The sequence below is a fragment of the Neopsephotus bourkii genome, unplaced genomic scaffold (genome assembly GCF_033783945.1).
Source record: "Neopsephotus bourkii isolate Nb327-2 ecotype Australia unplaced genomic scaffold, CSIRO-AGI_Nbou_v1 NB_580, whole genome shotgun sequence".
In the NCBI taxonomy this organism is placed as follows: Eukaryota; Metazoa; Chordata; class Aves; order Psittaciformes; family Psittacidae; genus Neopsephotus; species Neopsephotus bourkii.
The window spans coordinates 1871148-1888151 of NW_026901081.1; the positions used below are offsets into that span (position 1 = coordinate 1871148).

At 47.2% G+C, this 17004-nt stretch overlaps 1 long non-coding RNA gene across 1 annotated transcript in view; it reads left to right on the plus strand.

Annotated features, from left to right (window-relative positions):
* The first annotated feature begins 256 nt into the window (after window positions 1–256).
* LOC133211231 (uncharacterized) overlaps window positions 257–17004 on the plus strand; it is a 74222-nt gene continuing 57474 nt past the window's right edge. The window contains exon 1 of the long non-coding RNA XR_009725151.1: window positions 257–302. This is a non-coding gene — a long non-coding RNA (uncharacterized LOC133211231). The remainder of the gene's footprint in view (window positions 303–17004) is intronic.

The window sequence follows — 17004 nt, forward strand, 5'->3', positions numbered from 1 at the left end:
CAGCCTTCCAGTATCTGAAGGGGGCATATAGGGATGCTGGGGGTGGACTCTTCATTAGGGACTGTAGTGGTAGGACAAGGGGTAATGGGTTAAAACTGAAACAGGGGAAGTTTAAATTGGAGAGAAGGAGGAAATTCTTTCCTGTTAGGGTAGTGAGGCACTGGAATAGGTTGTCCAGGGAGGCTGTGAATGCTTCATCCCTGGCAGTGTTCAAGGCTAGGTTGGACGAGGCCTTGGGTAATACGGTTTAGGGCGAGGTGTCCCTGCCCATGGCAGGGGGGTTGGAACTGGATGATCTTAAGGTCCTTTCCAACCCTAACAATTCTATGATTCTATGGATCTGTCCCATCTCTCCATGTGCCATACAGGAGGCATCTTAGGACTAGGTAACATATAAAGCAACAAGTTCAAGGCTTTCTTGCAGGGATCTACTTGAATTTGTTGTTCTCTTACTGGCAGAAATCTCTCCTATCTATTTGACATACAGAGAACAGCTCAGGACTAGGTAACATCCAAAGCAACACATTCAAGGCTTTCTTACAGGGATATACTAGAAACTGCTGTCTCTTATTGCCATAAATCTGTGCTGTCTCTCCATTTGCCATACAAGAGACAGCTCAGGATTCAGTAACATCCAAAGCAACACATTCAAGGCTTCCTTCATAATAAAAGATGAGCATGAAAACACAATGAGTGTAAACAGTGCAGTGACACCTCCCTTAACCTGCATTTTGAGGTTTGAGAGGTACCAGTTCACATGTGCGTATTGACTCCAGGCATTCTCTCCAGCACTTTGCTCTTCACTTGTGATGTCTGCATGGGGCAGGAAATTACAAGGATTCAACACAGCCCTGCAGAAAACCTATGGAAAAAGGAGAAGGAAGAACTCGCCAAGCTGCTGAACCCCTCCCTGCTGCCTCCCTCCTTGTTACTCCACCGTAGACTCTAATAAATAGCAAACAGCTGCTGGGGCTCATTCCTTGCTGGTATATAACAGATAGAAGTGTCCAAATGGAGCTTGAAAACCCCTCTAATAACAGCATACCTTCCCTAAACTGCTTCCAGCGTAACCGTTCCACACAAATCATCCCATAAACATTTTTGAAGCTCCCAGTAAAGCGTGCACGGCCTCCACTGATGTTATTAGGGGACTCCTCAGGAGTAAATTGAGAGCAGGCAGCCGCTGCCGGTGCCAGCATCCCCCTTCTTTCCTTCTCTCCCTTTTTCTCCCACTTCCACAAAGCTTTCTATTGTCTCAGTGCAGTGCAATGTGGGTTGTGATGCTGAGACTCTCTTCTTGTTCATCTGCTGTCCAGCTCTCACTGGGAAATAACCCAGCCTCCCTGCTAGGATGGAGCAAGCCCTGCAAACCCCTACTCTGGGATGTGGAGGCTTATTCTCCCCCGGGTTTTTGGAGGCATCACTGTGTGGGCAAGGGCATTTAGGGGGTTCAGAAGAGACCCAACATCTTCACAGGGGTAAATGTTACCCTCCCTCTGCCACTGATGCCTACTGAGAGAGCCCTGTGGAGTTCCCTCCATGTCTGACCTCCATGTGCATTCAAATAAGAGACTGGAGCATTGGCTGTCCTAACTATGGGGCACATGCTGCTGAGATGGATGCCTGGGCATGAAATCAAGACACAAGTGTCTCCAAATAAAGAGAAGAGAGACCAATCTTTCAAACCCAGCCTTCATACCCATTGAAACAGCTAAGCAGAGAGGACAGGGGCACAGCAGCTTCCCCAGATTTGGAAGTGTTTGTTCAGCAGACCCTGCAGGGCAATAGGGAAAGAAGAGGGGGCTGGCAGCAAGCGCTGTTTCCATCAGCTGCTATTGCAAATCATCCCCATGGCCAGGAGCCCGGGCCTGGCCCAGATTCACCCAAAGGTAGCTGGGGATGGACACGTTAGAACTCTCATTCCTCGGAATACACTGGCCTGATAAAAGGAGCCGGTGCATGAGATGCAGGACACGTGCAGCCACTGGATGCTGGTGTTGAGTTACTGCATGGCTCATAAGCCCCAGGCACTGGCTGTAAGTGTTCCTATCATTGGCATATCCAAGCCAGCTGTTTTAAACAGGGATTCTCTGCTGTCTAAGCAATCCATTTCCTTCACTGCAGAAATGGTGGATTCTCTTGCAGAATTCATCATAGAATCATGGATTTTGGGTTGGAAGGGACCTTAAAGGTCATTCAGTTGAACTCCCTGCCATGGGCAGGGACACCTTCCACTAGACCAGGTTTCTCAAGCCCTGTCAACCTGGCCTTCAACACAGCCAGGGATCAAATAAACTTAGTTTCCTTTGGAAATCAGGCTGAAAAATCAATGCAGAGCACACTCAGTGCTGCTGCACTTCACTTTCCTTCTTTTGCTGCAGGCCTCTGAAAATAGTGGTTTCTAATAAGGTCTGTCTTAAGCTAACCTGGTTAAAATAGCCCATGTGGAAGCTGAGCCTCTGGCTCATTATTCTTACATCAGTGTAAACTTCACCATGAGAAACACAATGATAAAATAGGGAGTTTTAGACTGGCGTTTCCTAAATCTTGACTTTCCAGCTGTCAAGCCCCCTGGATGTGGTGTTGGTTGTAACAAACACCGATGGGAATAAGAATGCAGGAATGACCTTACTGGGGCAGATCAAAAGGGGCCATCTGTCCCAGTAACTCACTTCTGACATTGGCCCATGCTGAGGAAAAGGGTATTGAAAATCAGGAACCCTTCCCCCCGCCATCCTTACTGACTTTCTCAGCTTGATGTTGCACACAGGGCATTGCCTTTAATACCTACCTATGGACCAGCTCTCCATGAGGTCTTCTCTACCTTTAACACAGGCACAGTGAAAACCTGGGGGCAGGGGGGGTTTGAAATCCCAAACCCAAAAGCAGTTGGTTCAAGATGTGATAAATGGGTGAGGTTTGACAACTGGTATGTAGGTTACAAACTACCTGAGGCAAACTCACAAGGTTTTCCTTCTCGCTCAGCTTTCAGGCTTCAAATATGTTTTCCTTTGACCTACACCATACACACTCAAGAGTTTTATTGGAAAAGGCTTGGAGTAAAGCTCTTTGTTATTAAGGAGACAGTGGGATTCAGGGCTTTGGATTTATTTCAGTTTCCAGCCACCTCTGTTGTACCCCTGTAGTTGCAGCTTGAGGAAGAGCAGCTTCGTCTCCCATTTCTTCCTGACAAATGGCAAATTGCTCCGAGAGGTGGGAAGCTGGAAGAGATGATAAAAGTCCAGGTTGGAAGTAAAAGGGGAACTATGTGATAAATTATTATTAATAATACCAGCTCACAGATATAAGGTGTCTTCATTTCTATAGAGCTTTGGGAACTTAAACTGACTTACACAGGGAAATCATGTCTTCCAGTAGTGAAATACAGCCAGCTCTAGAAAAGGTTATTCATCTGGATGAGAATATATGGAGGGAGGCTGGTGAAATCTCTTTCCCTAGATCCCTGAGGACTGCATTTCAGTCCAACCTGTCAGGTTGGATGGTCCTCTGCAGTCCTGGATCACTCTGGCAGGTTTCAGAGGAGGTTTTGTCTTACCTGGAAGGAACATAAGGAAGAAGCTCTTCCCTGTGAGGGTGCTGAGGCGCTGGCACAGGGTGCCCAGAGAGCTGTGGCTGCCCCATCCCTGGCAGTGCTCAAAGCCAGGTTGGACACAGGGGCTTGGAGCAAGCTGCTCTAGTGGAAGGGGTCCCTGCCTGTGGGAGGGGCTGGAGCTGGAGGAGCTTTAAGATCCCTTCAACCCAAACCCAAATCTGACATTCTATGTTCCTATGACCATAGGCAGCAGCACAGAAGACCACCAAGGAGAGGACTGCCCTCCTGTACTGCCCCGAGCATGCAAACTCAACTAGAGTTCCCCATTTGCACCCTTCAGATCTCACCCTAAGCATCCCATGAGGCATGGAAAACAAACTTCGTAAAGTTTTAATAAAATCAGCTTGGAATTCATGAGCTCTACAGATTTCATTATCAATCATCACAGTGACCTGGTCAACTGAGTGTGGTCATAGCCTCCCTTTACCCTTCTGAACAAAGGGGGTACAACACTGTCCTGCCTTGCAAGGTAGTGAGGAGGCACGCTAAAGACAATGAGATGTTCACAGCTCAACAGTGCAGGCATTAGGCCAGGTGAAGGTAAGCAATGCCGTCCTGAACCAGCAATGGGCTCATGAGAAGGACCCTGCCTCCAGCTAGGACCAAGGGGAAAGGGCAAGAAAACGTAGAATAACCTGCCCATAATGTCTTTATAATCCTCAGTTTATTCCTAGCTTCTAATATCCACATATAATAAGAGAAATATTTAGCCACAAATCTGCGAATTAGCTATGACCAATAACTGCTTCCAGAAACAGATGGGCCAATCTGCAAATCCAGTCCTGAATGATTAGGAATGGTCACCTCTGTCCATTTTGTCTCTCCAGGAACATCAACAGCAGAAGATTTCAGGCACTGAGGCAGCACTGACCCAGCAAATCCCTGTGGTTCATTCTCAGAAACCTTTACACAACTCTTTGCTTACCCTTCATACTTCAAAGGCACCCACTACCATTGATCTGGTCTTGGTTTTCCTGGCAGAAGCAACTCTGTCTGCAGCTTCAGCTCTGCCACAGACCTCGTACGTGAGCTTAAGCATTAAGACATTGAACTGATGAGGTCTCAGAAACTAATGATGACACCTGCTTGGTCTATTTGTAGAATCACAGAATCAAGCAGGTTGGAAAAGACCTTCAAGTTCATCAAGTTCAACCTTTATCCCAGCACTGCCAAGGCCACCACTAACCCATAGCACTGAGGGCCTCGGCTACGTGGTTTGTGAGCACTTCCAGGGACAGTGATTCCACTACTTCAGTCCAACACTAACTGTATTTGCTTGCACAGCAGTAAATATACATGAGTTTGTGTCTGCTCTTCCTGGAGCTTAATGTAATACAAACAATTCTAATTATTTCCTCTTTTTGCAGTGATTTAAACCATGAAGAGTGAGGCAGTGATGCATTTTGTTTAAACTAGGCATATATTTTGTTTTGCCTTTTCGAAGCCCACCAGGCCACATTAGACATGAAATCCCAGCACATAAATAGGAACAGCCTTGCTTAACTCTGCTGTTGGGTCTCAGCATAAACAGACACTCTGAGCAAATGCAGTAGGAAGATATGCTCCCAATACATTAAACTTGCTCTCTGCTATCATTCACATGAGACTGTTGCTTCCTGGGGAAATCCTTTTGGATATCTTTGATTTGGATCTACAGAGCCCTTAGTCTGCATGAATCCATGCTCCATGACTGTGAATTTTCACCACCCTGAGGTGAGATGTAGGGTCGCTTGTGAGCAACTTCATTTTCACAGAGTCTAAAGGAAAGTCAGGGACTTCATTTGTAGAAACCTCCATCAGCCTCAAAGGTTTATACAAGTGGAGCAACAGTTTGGACAAAGCCTCAATCCCAGCCATAAATCATCATGTTATTAAAGCTCCACAGGGGCTGTTAGATCTTACACCAGGTTAGATGATGTCTTGAAACTGAATGGAGTCCTCTGTGCCATTAACATTGCATAGCCCAGGCAATCAAGTGGGAGGTGGTGAACATTTACAAAGGAAGAGGATGTTGTCATTAAGCTCAACCAGTTCTTAGACAATGGGACAGGCTGCCCTCTCAACAAACCTATAGAAGATACCCAACTGGGTGGGTGGTTGATGAGCTGGAGAACAGGGATACTATTCAAAGAAATAAGCTGCGTAAATGAATGAGCAGGAACCTCATGAATGTCAATGTAGACAAGTGTAAAGTTCAGTACTTGTGGTGGTTAACCCCCCACAGCAGCACAGAATGGGGCAAGATGAATAGACCTGAGGGTCCCAGTGGACCATAGGGTGCCCACGAGCTGGTGTTGTGCCCTTGCTGTACGGGATGATCACATCCAGCACTGGATTAACAAAAGGGGAACCAGCAGGCTGAGGAACATGATTCTTACCCTTTACTCAGGACATGAGACTGTGTCTGGGCACAGCATTCCAGGCAGATAGTGATAAATAGGAGTGATTCCAGCCACAAGCAGCCTGATGTGTTGGATCTGCTTTGGGTGAGTCATAGACCAGAGATACACAGCACCAGGAGGTTCCCTCCAGGCAGTATCAAAAGAAACTTGAGGCTGATGAAGGGCTGAGACCACCAAACAGGATACAGCTGAACAGCACCAAAAAGTAGGGCATCCATGCAATAGATATCTTTGTTGGGTTTCCTCTTGATTATAGAGCATGTCAACAGTGACTTCTGTAGGACAGGCAGCAACTGATGTTGGTTAGATCACAAAGGGTTCAAGTTCATCCTATACTTGGTGATCTTAGTGCCCATCAGCCATGGCCTACCAGCCATGACTGGCATTTTGTGGCAAGACACATCTCTTGTAGGTACAGAGAGGGACAACATCGCCCAACTCAAACGATGTCTCACAAGTCCTGTAAGTGTCTGAGGCTGCTGTGCTATGGATGGACAAGGTGAACGTAGTTACCTGTTTGGCTTTGTCTTGTGCTTTTCCTGATGTGCATGGAAAAATGCAATGCTACCTCGGCTGAGAAGCATGATATATTCCTGCATTAAGGGAAAGAACGGAAACAGACAGACATAATAACTCTTCCAACATGAAGGAAATTAATAACTCCAGGAATGATATACAGCCTTTTAATGCAACAGTCCTTCTTGGATAAAGGTAGGGTTTGGAATGGTTTCTCCCCTTGAACGTTGTTTTTCCCCCAATCCTCTAATCCTCACTTTCTCCTCCACCTCCACTCTCATTTCCTTTGTCTTGACTCATCTGTGGATACTACCATTTAGGTGAGCAATGGGATCCCACTATGTGCAGTGGCAAGGCTCTGGCCAGCACACAACTCCCTGCAACTTGTGCTAAGACATCACAGTCAGCTCCCAGTCTGCTCCACCTTACCCAAGCTCCAGCATGCCGGACAGGGTCACTTTTATTTACTGTTGTCCATTCTGCTGCCAACCTCGAGCCTGATCCAAAGGCCTTCAAGTCAACAGGAGTCTCTCCCTGTCAAAACCTCTTTTGATCCCTCAGTGCTGCTCAAAGACTTTTCTTTCTCTCCCCAAAAACAACTTCCTGACATTTATTATTTTAATGTAATACATTGTAAAAATGAGTTATGAATTCCCATCCATTTTGGAGAAACTCTGCAAAACATATGAAGTCACCCACCGAGATATAAATTACGTGTCCTTTGTTGCTGCTTTCAAAATAAGATTTTATCTCTATGCTTATTAGCTCCTTCCAGGCCAAACTGTGTTTCCTCAGTGCTTACTCATGTGAGTGATTGTTGAGAAGTCAGGCCAGCTCTTTCTGGGAGCAGCAGCTTGTCAGTGCAAACCAGTCGTTTCCAATTGGGCCTTCATTAGTAAAGCTTTACTCTGAAAAGTGACATGGGGAGCCATGAGGGTCGTTTATATCTAAGCTTGCAACCAGTGCACAATGTCATGTGGATCAGTTAGATGTTCCCTCCCCTTTTCCAGTACTTCCCTGATGATCCATAAACAAGCAATCAGGAGCAAGTATAGGGGTCAAGCACTGTTGGGCTGTGTCTCCCAAGAACCCATGACCTTCACTGCTTTTCCCTTTGCCATGAATGACAGGAGAAGACCGTGAACAGCAACTGACCCACAAGCAATGGGTTAAGACCACTCAACAGTGAAGAGATTTGACTACTAGGAAAGAGATCCCAACATCTGTTATGGACAGAATGGCTCTGAGCCATTCTTGGTTCTTTTCAAGAGAATTGCACATGAAATTAATTTGACTCAAGGACTCCGAATCAGTTGCACTTATTTATTTTCTTAAGTCAGGTTTGCTTCTGTGTTTCCACTGCAGTCGTGGCTCTGACATTGCATCCAGGCTTCTGGCACAAAGGAAAGTCCGGGTTTTCTCCTGAGCGTATAGATCTGCTTGCAAAGAGCAGCTTCAAACATTCCTATTGGGATGTGGGAAACAACAGGGTTTATCTCCAGCCACACATATGCATGTCTAGAGATTATCCATTTTCCAAAACCCTCTTTATGTCAGACCCACATCTGCACATCATGGTACGTTCACCCCACTGGCATGTTGCTCACATTGAATCTAGGTGCATACGTGTCTACCTACACAATACCAAGCCTATGACTGCGATGTACCTTGTGGTATGAGCATCGAGCTGTGAGTTCCAGCCCCTTTGCTAAAAATAGTGATCATCTCTGTGGCTATCCTTATAGATATAATTCTCCTTATTTACACTCAATTAAGCCTTGTTGGAGTGCCGAGGATTGATTAACATTGAGAAGTGTCTCATATAAATGTTAAAATTCTGGTTAATAAATGCACACCTACTCTATAGAGTTCCTTAAATAGAAACACTGGCTGCAGGTAACACAAGATAATTGCTATTAAATCCTCTGGGGGAGATGATTTACCACCTTGGAGACAGACAGCATTTGCATTAGATACAGATCATAAAGAGCACGCACAGTAATTTATAGTGTTTACAATCACAGTACAGGCATTCCCTTCAGCTTCTTCTTGCAAAGGAACCCACCACCTTCCCAGCCAGATAATCCTTCTTGGACCAGCTCTGATAGCATCCCATTCCTGGTGTCTCCTTTCATGCACCAAGTCAGGTTGTACTTGCCCTGAGGGAGCATACAAAGAGGGGCACATCTTGGCTTTCAATTTAAGAGATCAGCTTTTCTCCCCATGATGCTGTTCCCTCCTGCTCCCATTCCTCAGGGTGGGAGAGCCTGAAGGGTGAACCTGGAGCTCGTAAACCTGTTCATTACTAACCTGGGAAGATGGAGATAGGAAAAAATGGCCTTTAATTACTTTTCCAGGTGTTGCTAGGCCCTGAGCTGTTGCAAACCCAGGGGAAAAGCAGGGTGTTATTAAGGAGGTTGGTAAAACAAGCAGGGAAACAGCAGAAGTTGCTGCAGACTGGACAAAATCAGCCTAGAGAAAAGAAAGCTCAGGGGAGACCTTATCCCCATGTGCCAGTAGTTAAAGGGTGGATACAAAGAAGATGGAGACTTCTTTTGTACAAGAAGTCCAATGGAAAAGACAAGGGGTAATGGGCACAAGTTACTCCTGGGAAGATTCCCACTGGACACAAGAGATGAATTTTCCCAACGAGAACAAGCAACCATTGGAATAATCTCCTCAGGGAAGTAGTGACTCCCCAGCATTGGACACTGTTAAGATTGGCCTGGACAGGTTGCTAGGCCACCTAGTCTAGGTCATGCTTTGCCTGGAAAGGTTGGACCAGATGATCCTTGTGGTCCCTTTCCATCTGGGATTCTATGATTCAAAGACCTTAGCAAAGAGCAGAAGACCCTTCCCTCATGCCTTACATGCAGGAAGTGTGAGGGGACACGGATGCAGCCTATGGTTTAGGATTCCCCATCCATCACTGGCGGGTGAAGTCAGTCAAGTGTGATCTTTGATAACAGCAGCCACTCTCAGCATGGATGAGTTTCCACTTGGGTAAGTTGCCATTTTTCTACCCTAGAAACATCCCATCATCATGGTCATTATACCAGGCAATCCTAGCCACAGGGCAGCCTTTTCTAGTAGCTGTGCTGCTGGGAGAAGATGCCCTTCCAGAGCACCCATAGCTGCTTTCCCTACAGCCATCCAGCTCTGCTAATCTTAGCTTATCTGGGGGATCACCAACTCTTTTCCTACTCACAGGTTGCACTTCTATGTGTCTCCAAAAGCCAGTTTTGCCACCTGAATGTTGAACCATAGACACAGTCTTTGGGAGGGTCTTGGTGAATCACTGACATGCAGATTTAGGTGCCCAGGTCCAATACCCAAGGTCTATGACACAGAAAAGCAATTTTCCTTTCTTACTGTAAGATGTGAGAACTCTTACCCTCCTCCTGCTCTCCCCACACACCAGTCACACACTGACAATCACATCCAAAGTATAATAAATGAATACAACCTCAGGAAGCCTTATCAGAAATGAACTTGATTCTCCATCACCAAGCAAAGAAGAGCCAAGGAATACATCCATAGCAGATATAAACAGCTCCCCATAGCCATTAACTGAATTGCCCTTCGGAAAAGACTACTGGTACATGCATTTAGAAGTGTTAACACGCTTTCTGCAGAGTCATGCCTTGGAGCAACGATTCACACCCTTACAGATGGCATATTTACCAGCTGTGCAGGCAGCCTTTCCCCTCTGGCTAATGTGCTCAGAGAATTTCCATCTACAGCCCCTGCTGATTTCCACTTATGAGATCTGCTGCTTTAGGACTTCTGTAGGACACAAGAAAGCCATTAGCACAAATGTGAAGTAAAGGTTTCATCTGCATCACACTAGGTTATTCATAGAATCATGGAATGGTTTGGATTGGAAGGTTGGTGGTCTTCTGTGATGCTGCCTATGGTCATAGGAACACAGAATCTCAGATTTGGGTTTGGGTTGAAGGGACCTTAAAGCTCATCTAGTTCCAAACCCTGCCATGGGCAGAGATATCTTCCACTAGAGCAGCTTGCTCCAAACCTCATCCAACCTGGCCTTGAACACTCGAGTTCCTTCCGTGGAGAGGGAAGAGGAGTTTGATTTGGTTATTATAAGAGGATTCCTGATTTATGCCTTTCACACACTCCCAGCTGAAGAGTTATCGAGAGCAAAGCACAAAGTCCAGCCCATCCCGGGTCTTGGTTTGACATGGCTTTCCAACACGGAGGTTAAAGAGAAGAGCTGTGTGCCTCATCTGTCCCTCAACCTGCAAATAGAATGGGGAATGACTTGCCCCAAGAGGGCTGTGGAGTAGATGAGAGAAACACAATTGAATCAACGTGTAAGAGAAAGCTTTGCCTGTGTTGAAGGTGATGGCAAAGTGGTGGAGGCTCAGCTGTGCTGTGGACTGAATGTTGTCCACCCCAGGGTATCTATAGTGGCTGCACAACAGCCTTGCCATGTCTGTAGGGACATTTCTTCCTCTCACTGGTGTCCTTCCCACGAGAGTCCCTACTGATGCTCACAATGTGACTGACCTTGGAAGGGTGTGCACCACCAGGCCACAGGTACAGCACTAAGAGCCTGTGAGCTGTATTTAGACAGTGTGGAGTGGCTGGAACAGTTTAAGTTGGGTCTTGTGGCTTCCTAATGCTTCAGCAATGTGTCAAACGGAAAGCAGGGGAGCCTGAGGGTACAATGGGGGTCCCACACAACACTGGGTCTGAGCTGGCAGCTTCTGTTCCAGATGCTCCTTGTGCTCCAACCCTTCTGTCACTCTTCTGACTTTAAAAACTGTCTTAGTCCTGTATAATTCACATCAAGGGATGAGAACATGCATTTCTCAGTCTTCTCCCTTTAAATCTCAGCACATTGTCAGCTCAAACTCACAGCAGAGAAGTCAAGAACTGGAGATATATTTCTTCCGTCAAAATTTCACAGGGTCCTTTGTCCAAATCAGCTGGCAACGTGTGAATGTGGTAGCTTCAGAGAGCTAGAGTCAGGGGTGCTTCATGGACTGTGGCGTTCCTTGCAAGCTAATCTGAGGGATGCTTTAGATCTCCAGACCATTGAGCGTGGGGAAAGCCATGACCCACTGCCGCTTTCATTTCTGTCCTGATGCACTTTGCATATTTGTTTTTGTCTCACTTGGGTGTGATCCAGGCACACATCCTCGAAGGGAAACAAACCCACAGTGTCTGAGCATCCCTTTGCTCTCGAGAGCTGGGAGCCTGCTCCGCTCCGTGTGTCGTTTCAGAAAGGGAACACAAAGATGTTTAACTGCAGAGCTCAAAGCGGGTATTAAGACAAGGCTGGAGAGAGTGGAATCTGTTTGAAGGAGATGCCAGCATCGCTCCCCTCTGCAAACAGGCTGCTGTTGGCCACAAAGCCAGTCCATCCTGCAGCTCCCGCTGGGCTGGGTGAGCCAGGCTCCCCGGCTCCGTGTTCAAGTGGATCTTTCATCTGCCTCCGGGTAAAAAGCAAAGTGTCACCTCATCTGTGGGGAATCTGCATTCAAATCCAAGCCTTCAAACAAGGCTCCTAGCAGAGAAGAGCCTGCGATGGCAGCTGGCAGCTTGTTCCTCTCTCTGCGGGGACTTCTGTGCTGGAAGTATGTACCCACTGTGCCAAACGTTGTGACTTGTGGCTTCCCACTGCTGGAGTAATTCAGACTCCAGGCGTCCATCCGTGTTGCATAAATATTGCAGCTGGCATAAGTACAAATACGTATATATGAGGGTACAGTAAGTACTGGGTGCAGAGCCCCTAGGTGGGTCAAGAAGTCACCTTCCCATTGCATGTTTGTGCACAAGAACATCCCTTTGCTCCCTGCTGCCATTATTCCTCAGGGCAGGTCCTATCCCTTTTGCATAGAGTCATAGAATCCTCTGCCTAAGAGCTCATCGGGCAGGTTCAAGCCATTCCCCTTGGCCTGTCCCTCCAGGCCCTTGTCCCAAGCCCCTCTCCAGCTTTCCTGCAGCCCCTTTAGGCACTGGAGCTGCTCTCAGGTCTCCCCTTCAGGAGCCTTCTCTTCTCCAGGCTGACCCAGCCCTGCCTTCACAGAAGAGATGCTCCAGCCCTCTGACCCCCTTCCTTCCACTCTTCCTCTGTGGAACAGGGAAGTTGAGTGTGAAAATGGATTTCAGCCTGGGTAAATGGATATCCAAGCAGAGACCACAGGGTCTGGCTTGGACCACAAAGTATCTGTCTGCAGCATTGCGTCTCTGCTTTGAGCTGTTGGACGAGCCTCCTGACTACAGAGGGAGTTTGTGGAGACCACATTAGATCTTCAGATGCTGCATGAGAGCACAGTGGGTCTTTGAACACTGAATGCTGATGGAGCTTTTCACAGTAGTCAAACTGGGCTTGTTCCCTGTGCTTTCTCCTTCTTCTCCTTTAGGTTTGATTAGACTATAACCCAGGAAGCCTGGAGGAGGCATTTCTGAGCCTTCTTTCAAAATCAAATTATAAACAGTGGGGAGAGAAGCAGGACATAAGAACACCCTCTTAAAAAAAGAAGGGGGAAACGGTGCAAGCTGACACCACCCGTTATCCAAGGTGATAAAGAGAAATGGTAGAGGAAATCCATTTCCCTGTATATTGCTGGTTTATCAACCAGATCACAACACAGAGGGAAAGGCAGCAGGAGGGGAGAACAATTCCTCATCTTGGCTTTGCTGGCTGCTGTTTATGAAGCCCTGGAAATGCACAATGTGCTTTACAAGGCACCCGTGCTGAAGGCTCTGGGTCAGGGGGGGTCTATGGATGTGGATCCTCCAGCTCCTGCACCACTTTGGCTGCGGGACACCTGGAAATTGGTCCCACTATGGCCGCAGAGTGTGGGGGCTGCGGATCGCAGGCTCATCCCTGCAGCAGAGAGAGGAAGAGTAAAAATGTCAAGAGCTCATTAAAAATATAGAAGCAGAGGGAGTGTGAATGCGAAGAGCCTGGAGGAAGTGTGTTAGTTCAGGTTACTGAATCCTGGAGCTGCTCTGTAAGCAAACAATGCCTCCGTAACCGCTGTTTCAATGGAGAGAGGTGGAAACCTTCACATTGTCAAGTCTAGCAGCAATGAGACCTCGCCTGGAGGTTGGCTGCTGACCCAGACTTAGCATCTGAAAGAAGATATCCCAGAGAGGATGAAATTAAACAACCTCAGCCAAGCTTGTGAATGGGGTGATATTCGCCTTCGACCACCAACTTCAGGCAGGAAGAAGCCCATGGGATGAATGTGACACCCCAGTTAGGAGAAATAATGCTAGGGTTTATAATGCAAAACTAGAGGTACCCCAAGAGAAGGTGGATGGAGTAAAGGGGAGGAGTTATTTGGAATCAGGACTGTATTTGTCTGCCTCAGGGCCAAGCATAACACTTAAAACCATTTTGTTCCAGGCCATTTGGGTCTGAGAGTTCCATTGTACAATGATGCTGGAGAGGGACTCTTCATCAGGGACTGTAGTGATAGGACAAGGGGTGATAGGTTCAAACTGAAACTGGGGAGATTTAGGTTGGATGTAAGGAAGAAGTTCTTTGCTGTGAGGGTGCTGAAGCAGCTGTGGCTGCCCCATCCCTGCCAGTGTTCAAACCTAGGTTGGACACAGAGGCTTGGAGCGAGTTTCTGTAGTAGAAGGTGTCCCTGCCCATGGCAGGGGGTTGGAACTGGGTGAGCTTTAAGGTCCCTTCCAACCCAAACCAGGCTGGGATTCTATGATCCTATTCAAGACCCTGGTCTCAGGGTAGGATCCTTTTCATCCCTTCCCTCTGCAGAATACATTTTGGTTTGTGGCTGGCACCACATCAAACACTTCCAGCACCGATCTGAAGTGAAACATTAAGAATCAAATATGGATGGACTCGAAACAGCACCAGCATTATCACAGCAGAGATCCTCCCTGTGCTCTTTGAAGGGGGCTACCAGCAGGATAATCTCCCCATGTCCTGCAGAATGTGAGCTAGGAGAAGGACGAAGATACTTCAGTTTCTCCAATCCATCAGTTTCCATCAGTTTCCACTGATGAAACATGACCACAGCCAAGGATAAGGGAGTCCTCATGTGATATTTCACATTTCCTCAGGTGACGATTTCAACAGAGCACATTTTTGTTGTCCCTGGCGTTCAAGAGCCTCCAGAAGAGGGGATTACGGGGTGCGATAAGGCTCGCCTGCCCGTCTGATAAAGCCTAGCTGGAGATAAGGGCTCCTTACAGGTCTAATTTTAAAACTGGCCCCATTGCCCTTTGCTTCTCTTGATTCAGAGCTGATCAAAGCTCTGGGTAAGAGAGCTAAGAAATTGGCAAAGGGGCTGGGGCAGACTGGGATCATAGAATTACAGAATGGTTTGGGTTGGTAGACACCATAAAGAACATCTGGTTCCAACCTCCTGCCAGGTTGTCCAGGCTGGTGTTGGAGCACCAGCTATAATAAGGGTGTAATAAAGCTGAAAGGCAATAATACTCAGTATGGTATAGTTTGGAGAAGTCAGCAATGAAGTTGCTGAATATAAATCCCACCATACCTTCCTCCCTGTGCTTTGATCATCAAATATGATTGCTAAAACATGCAAGCCACAGACACCAACCCCCTGGCTACTGCTCACATCACGTTAAAACCATGGCCTGAAATCAAGTTAATCTCTCCATTGCAAGCAAAGGGAATAAATGAAAGCCTTTAACAATCAGATGGTGCAGGGAACGTGCCATGGGCTCACGTGGTGGTGATGCCCCCAGGGTCAGGAAGGGATGGGTAAGGAGGGATCTGGAGAAGTGATGGAGCATGAAGGGGATCAGGGGAACAGTGGAGAACTGAGTGACTTGAGACCGGGAAAGGGGATGGCGTAGATTCCTTCCCAAATTCCTGCATACCTCAGTAAATGGGCAGGAAACCCTGAATAGGCTGATGTGCCATCCCACCAAACACAGACCTAACAGCCTGGCATGTATGCAGTGCAGAGAATCATTTGGTACATTGCTGGCATGTACCTGTACACTGGGGCTTTGGAAGCCATAGACGCTCGAGTAGGGCTTAGCCATGGAGCACCTTCCATCAGCTTGGACCCGTGTTCAGCTGGGTCTGCAGGAACAACATTTTCATAGAATCATAGAATCACAGAATTCCAGGTTGGACGGGACCTCAAGGATCATCTGCTCCAACTTTTCTAGGCAAAGCATGACACTAGATGGCCCAGCACCCTGGCCAGTCAAATCTTAGCAGTATCCAACACTGGGGAGTCACCACTTCCCTGGGGAGAGTATTCCAATGGCTCCTTGTTCTCATTGGGAAACATTTTCCTCTTGTGTCCAGTGCGAATCTCCCCAGCAGTGACCTGTGCCCATCACCCCTTGGCTTCTCCATGGGACTCCTTGTAAAGTTTGTGTCTTACAAAACTCTCATTACCCAGATTTGGATCTCACCAGGACCCTGCTGTGGCCCCTGGCACTGGCCAAGACTTCAGCTCTGAATCACACCAACAGCCCAGCATTTAGCTGTTGCAGCAAAGACCCTAGGGTAGAAATGAGCGTGCTTATATGCTATGCATTCAATCATCAGCACAACTGCTTGCTGTTCCTGCAGGGAGGACTTTTATCCCCATGTCTTTTGGCCCCAACTGATCTTTTCAGACACCCACAGTTTCAGCACAAACCAGTTCCAAAGTGACATAAAAAGCAGTCACATACTTACATGAGTAGAAGACACATGAAGTAATATATTCACATGAGCAGCATAAACTCATTGATCTAGAATTATGCCTTCCTTCGTAACTTTCCCATGCAAGCCTTTGGAAGAAAACTGGGCTCCAAGGAACTGTCATGAGCCTTTCAAGAGCACACAGCTACCCCAAAATGTGCCTGTTTCTCCAAGTGATCCACTCTGCTCAGCCTGAAATAAATAGATTAGGGTATTTCAGCAACATTTGTGCCATCATTTCCCACCTCTATTTCAGCACAAACTCATGACTTGGCTCTTGATGGTTTCGAAAATTGTTTGAAAAGCAGCCCCAGTGTTCATGTGTCCCTTTGAAAAGTCAGCCTCAGACTTGTCCTTCAGAACATTTTCAAGGGGAGATAGGTTTAGCCTCCTTCAGTTCCTGATGTCCGGTTTTCTTTGTTTTGTATTTCAGCCTGCTCTCCAGGTTTGCTGTGCTCTGTACAATGGGGTCAAAGAATAGAATAGTTAGGGTTGGAAAGGACCTTAAGAGCATCCAGTTCCAACCCCCCTGCCATGGGCAGGGACACCTCACACTAAACCATGGCACCCAAGGCTCTGGCAACCTGGCCTTGAACCCCACCATGGATGGAGCATTCACAGCTTCCCTGGGCAACCCATTCCAGTGCCTCACCATCCTTACAGTAAAGAACTTCTTCCTTCCATCTAACCTGAACTTCCCCTGTTTAAGTTTGAACCCATCACCCCTTGTCCTATCACTACAGTGCTTAATGAAGAGTCCCTCTCCAGCATCCTTGTAGCCCCCTTCAGACACTGGA